Raw genomic sequence first — 6,000 nt, forward strand, 5'->3', positions numbered from 1 at the left:
TTGCATACATATTGTGGTGTTGGCAAAGGTATCTGTAAGATAGGTAGTGAACGCCCACACCTTTGCATTTGTCTTAATTTAAGTACTTTATATGCCTATAATACGTATCAAAATACTTATCGGAACATTGTCCATTATTTAATATAGATTTTATGAATTTACCCTGCACTTCTACGTTTTTATGATGAGAAGTGCATTGTGCAAATATTCTTTTGAGGCTAACTATACGTCCATCTGCCACCACAACCTTTATTTGGCATTCATCTATTCTCAACTAGATTACCACCTCTCATCGTAACCTAGACATCAGCTATGCTACTGACCAAACTGTCGCCACAATCAAAATGTCAAGTTGTGTTAAAGGGGGGGGGGGGGGGAGGGGGTGGTCCAACAACATCACTCTACCTAACAGTGGTACCACGGCCAAGTAACTTCTTCCACGCACCTTCCTGTAGTTTGGAGAAGTATTACACCTACATCTACATGACTACACTGCAGTTCACATTTAAGTGCCAGACGGAGGGTTCATCGAACTGGTTTAGAACCATTTGCCTATGGTTCCACTCTCGAACAGCGCGCGGGGAAAACGAACACGCTCTTCTTTCTGTGCGAGCTCTAATCTCCCTTATTTCATTACCACCATAGCTTGTCGCTATGAAAGTATTTTTACTTTTTGAGAAGTCAGCTGGCGACTAAGTTTTCGTCGAAATACGTTCGTGTTAATGACCATCTCTTCCAACGAGTCCATTTCGCATAAATATAAAACGAGCTGCGTTCTTTGAATTTATTGGATGTCCTCAGTCAATGCCATATGGTAAAGATCCTAAACTGCACAATAATTTTCCAAAAGGGGACCAACAAACTTAGTGTAGACAGTCATTTCAGCTTGCTGGGTCCTGGAAGTATTTTGCCGATAGCGTTGTCATCTTCGAAATATGCTGAGTAATTGGCACAAGCGGAGTACCTCTTGTGACAGCATGTTCTACAGAGATGGTTTAGCTCTTTCATTATCGTTTCACACATATTCCCTTGTGGAAAATTGACCGAAATTTTAACACTTTATATGTTTCTCTTATTCAAACATTCTTCAAATCGTTTATATACAAATTGTGTCCCACTATCTGATAAAATGGCTTTCTGCATCCCAACGTTTACAAAATAATCTTTCTCCAGTTTACTCACAATTACTTTGGAATTAGCCTTCTTACTAGGATAAAACCTCTCATGATTTGAAAATCCATCCACCAATACAAACACATATTCACAACCTCCCTTGAAACTGGCAGAGGGCCGAAAAGATTCACAGCTACTAAATCTAGTTTATTCTGAGGTTCCACAGAGTACATATATTCCTGTATAATTATGTTACTTGCTCGTACTTTTTGACACTTGTCACAGGATTCTAGCCTCTTTTGAACTCTACACCACATGTTGTCAAAAACCACTACCTTGCATAATTTAGCAATACACTTATGGACCCGGTAATGTCCATATTTCCCATGTATAAATAGGCAACGGCCTTGCCATAGTGGATACACCGGTTCCCGTGAGATCACCGAAGTCAAGTGCTGTTGGGCGTGGCTGGCACTTGGATGGGTGACCTTCCAGGCGCCATGCGCTGTTGCTGTTTTTCGGGGTGCACTCAGCCTCGTAATGCCAATTGAGGAGCTACTCGACCGAATAGTAGCGGCTTCAGTCAAGAATACCACCCCTACGACCGGGAGAGCGGTGTGCTGACCCCACGCCTCTCCTATCTGCATCCTCCACGGAGGATGACACGGCGGTCGGATGGTCCCGGTGGTCATTCGTGGCCTGACGACGGAGTGCTTCTTTTTTCCCATGTAAAAAATCAATTAATAAATCTACATGTTGTTCTGGGAAACAAATACGTCGATCTTCATTCATTTTCTTTCTTCTCCTAAACAGAATATCCTTGTGTATCTGGTAATATTCAGCTAATTTTGGAAAATCAGAGTGACCTATCCTGCTTTTTACCAATTTCAGATTGTCATCGTTATTTTGTTCCCATCTGAGACTTTTACAGATGCACCCTCTTGGTCCCTCTTCCTGCAGTTGAATGACCGTGAGCAAAATTTCACCACATTCCCAGTTCCTTAATGGATCTACCTCCTGCTCCTTTTCTATTTGGCTTCTGGATAAAGCATCCACCACAATGTTTTCAGAACCTTTTATGTATTTCATTGCATTATCAAATTGCTGTAAATACATACACCACCTCCTCAGTCTGCTGAGTTTAAGTTGACAAGTATTTAAATAGATCAAAGCACTATGATCAGTAAAAACTTTATGTCCCAAAAAGCTATTGATCAAATTTCTGCAATCCGAAAATAACGGCTAATGCTTACAGTTCAGAAATACTATAATTCTTCTCTGCTTGTTGCAACGATCGACTTGCAAATGCAATCGTTTTATGGACCTGCTCTTCTCCCAATGTTTCGATCTGGAATAATTCCACCCCCAGACCGTAACCACATGGATCTGCTCCCAGACAAAAAGGATTAGAAATATCAGGATGGTTCAACATTTGACTATTCACCAGTGCTTCTTTAAGTTCTTCGAATGCTATTTGACACTCCTGGGTTCATGTATAGGGAATATTTTTCTTAAGTAATTCCTTCAGACAAGGTGCATTAAATAAATGCCCAAACACAAATTTGCGATAATTGTTGGTGCAGCATAATCACTAATAGCCTTTATCTTTCCTGGAGCGGGCATAATTCCTTCACCACTAACTATATATCCCAGGAATTTAATTTCTTTCTTAACAAATTCTGTTTTGTCCACTTCCAGTTTCATTCCCCCATTTTAATTGCGTCTAATTCTTTGCCTCTCAATAGGCAGTGTTCTTCCCAAGTGAGAGTTGAGAGCAATACATCGTTCACATAAACAGTAATCCTCTTTAATAATTGATCCCCTAAAACCTGTGAAATTGCACAAACACTGATGTTTAAACCAAAAAGTTGATAACATCGCCATTCAAACAGGAATGCTGTTTACTTTCTAGATTCATTAGCCAAAGGTAGATTAAAGTAACCACACTTTACATCCATAGAAGTACAAAAAAAAAATGCCCCTTTCAAATTTTGTAATAGCTCCTCAATATTTTCAGGCCTGTCACTCCCTGGTAATATAATTTTATTCAATGCCCTAGCGTCTAAGACAAGCCTAATAGTGTCATCCTTCTTAGGTACAACAACCAATGGGTTATATGCACTAATCGCTTTTTCTATTATTCCCCATTCGAGCGTTTTCTGTATCAAGTCTCGAACTGCTTTCTTATGTACTTCTGGAATAGCGAATGGTTTTCGGAAAAAATGTGCAGCCTCTTTAACACTCATAATTCCTCACTAACCTGAGTTGGTCAGAATGCTTGTTCAAAATTTGTCTCAAACATTGTTTCTGTACTTCTGTCAATTCCATTAATTCCTTTAGTTTTTCCTTGATCCTAATCCCGACATTTTTCATCTCAGAAGGATCCACTTCCTTCCTTTCTCCATGTTCATTGTAACCATCAATCAACTTTGCGGCCCTACAGTATCTTATCGGAATATCACTTTGTTCGTCGTCTACACATTGTCTTTATCCTATAAAGGGGTTAACTACCAGTGTTTCGTTTACTCTAATAATCACATCATTTGTCCCAAAATTAAACCATTCTTCATATTTACGTAAGAACATTTGAACACTGAGTCCATAAATAACCAAAAAAAAATAGTTCTATTTGTACTCCACTTAGAATGATTGGTAACAATATTTCCTGTTTAACCACCTTCTTGCTTTTCCCAGTAGCCACATTAACTTTCAACCCTCTTACTGTCATTATGACTATTTGCTTACTTTCAGGCAGAGCATTAACAAAATTCTGAGATACTGCACAAACTTCAGAACCAGTATCTATTAAACAAGGAACCGTTTCTTTAAATACAGTTACTTCAATGATAGGTTACCCAATATATTCTCTTCTGTTTACAGACACAGGCTCTTTGAACAAATCCTGCAGTACTTCACGCCTGTCAAAACATACCCCTTCCGTGGAAAGTGCACATACCTTAATTGGATCCTCTTTCACTCCATTAGTAGCGTCGGCTTTTACCATCCTGTCCACTATAAACAAATCAAAACACCTCTCTAACTTCACACCTTCCATAATAATTTTTGTTCCTGCAACCCTGTACAAGGGGTTGTCAGAATTATTTAAATGATGTCATTCTTCTTCCTCTTCCGACTCTTCTTCCTCCTTTTCTAAGATTACTTCATTTAATCTGTTCACTGCTGCTTCTGTCCTATTATATTCTCCCCTCTGCACTTCTGGCCTGGCTTCACCAGTTATTATATTACTTCCACAGTTTACGGGTAAATCTACGTCTGCTTTGCAGTGCTGATTCACCCCCACATCCTGAGTCTTCACTTTTTGTATATACCTCTTTAACATGGTTCCTGTAATCTTTATTGGTACTTTCCCTTTCACAAAATGCTACGTGATTTCCCAAATAGCCAAATTGTTGTGCAGTGTCATTCTCTGCTCTCCCCATTTCTATAACGATATTCCTATGGTGTTCCGTAGATACCACTCTTACAAATGGCGTCACTAGTGGGTAATTTGTACTGCTTCAGTCTGCAAACGCTAGCGTTATTACAGACTGCTTTTCGTTACCCTCCTGTATGACGTCATTGCCTCTGACATTCTGGTCACCGAATGGGCTGCGTCTATTTGTTACATGTGACTGAACCTCTCGGCAGTCGAAGTATTGAGTGTGGTCATGAACCTGTTCACAACAGCACCCCTCCCTCGACCTCTACCTCTGTAACCATTACCCTTTGCATCCCTGTACGGTTCACCTATACCTCGGCTCTGTTTTCTTTAGATCTAATAGGAGGCCTATATTCTCTTCTATTATTTTCTTCCTCTTTTAAAATGTTTTTTACTCTCTCAAGATAATGAATGAACCTATCAGTATCATCCCGAGGAGCTGATATGATCTTGTTCCTCCAATAAAATGGGAATTTGTTTTCAATTCACATAATAATTTGTTCTGTTTCAACTTCGACATTTAAATATGATATAGTATTTACCCATTTCTGTACAAATCTTTTAATGCCCTCTATCTGGGGAGCATACTTTTCCCGTGATCAAAATTTGTTTAAATTCTTCATTTGTTTCCGTTTTCCCCAATACTCGTCAAAAAAGACGTATTTACCTGAGGCCAAGTTTCTCCAAATTTTGCCTCTCCCATCAAATTTGAAGTAATGAATCCAATCTTCTGTATATCTCTCCATACATTTGGCAAAATTCTTTGGGGTGAACACTTTTACTTGGATCAAATTTCAAAAATTGACTATGATGTAAATACGCAATTTCAGATGCCTCTATGACACCATTAGATACCACACAACTATTACTGCTGTTAATGTGCTGCTGTACTTTGGTTAGTCTATTTTCATAGTTACACGATTGCTTATTCACGCTGGTACTGAATTGCTGGATGTTAGTTCAATGTTGGTAATTTTATTAGCAACTTGCAAACCAAACTTTGCACATACATCTTTTCCTCCTTTAACTTAATTTATAAGACAACATGACTATCTTCACAGCATTTTTCTACATTTTGAATCTGTTCCTGAATTTTATCTGTTTCTGAATGTAATTGTTGCTTTAACTGCTGATTGTTCTCAGCAACTTGCTCAATCTGTGAAGCTAGTTCACTTTTCACTGTTACAATAGCAGTATTACATTCGAAATTTACATGATTAACTTCTCTTTTAATATTATTACTAAACAAAGGCAGGTCATTTTTCTACGAATGTCTCACATTCGAAATTTTATCTTCCATTTTGGATTCCATTTCAACTGACAAATTATTAAATCCCTGATCAACTTCAGAATGCAATTCATTTATTTCAAAACTTAATGAGGTTTTAATATATGAACCTAATTTACTCATTTCAGTGTCGATATCAGACCCCATTTTATTCATTTTG

At 38.4% G+C, this 6,000-nt stretch overlaps 1 pseudogene; it reads left to right on the plus strand.

Moving 5' to 3' along the window:
• Positions 1 to 1,510: 1,510 nt before the first annotated feature.
• On the plus strand, positions 1,511 to 1,627 carry LOC126427535 (5S ribosomal RNA; annotated as a pseudogene).
• Positions 1,628 to 6,000: the final 4,373 nt, after the last annotated feature.

Source organism: Schistocerca serialis, chromosome 11 (assembly GCF_023864345.2).
Source record: "Schistocerca serialis cubense isolate TAMUIC-IGC-003099 chromosome 11, iqSchSeri2.2, whole genome shotgun sequence".
NCBI lineage: Eukaryota > Metazoa > Arthropoda > Insecta > Orthoptera > Acrididae > Schistocerca > Schistocerca serialis.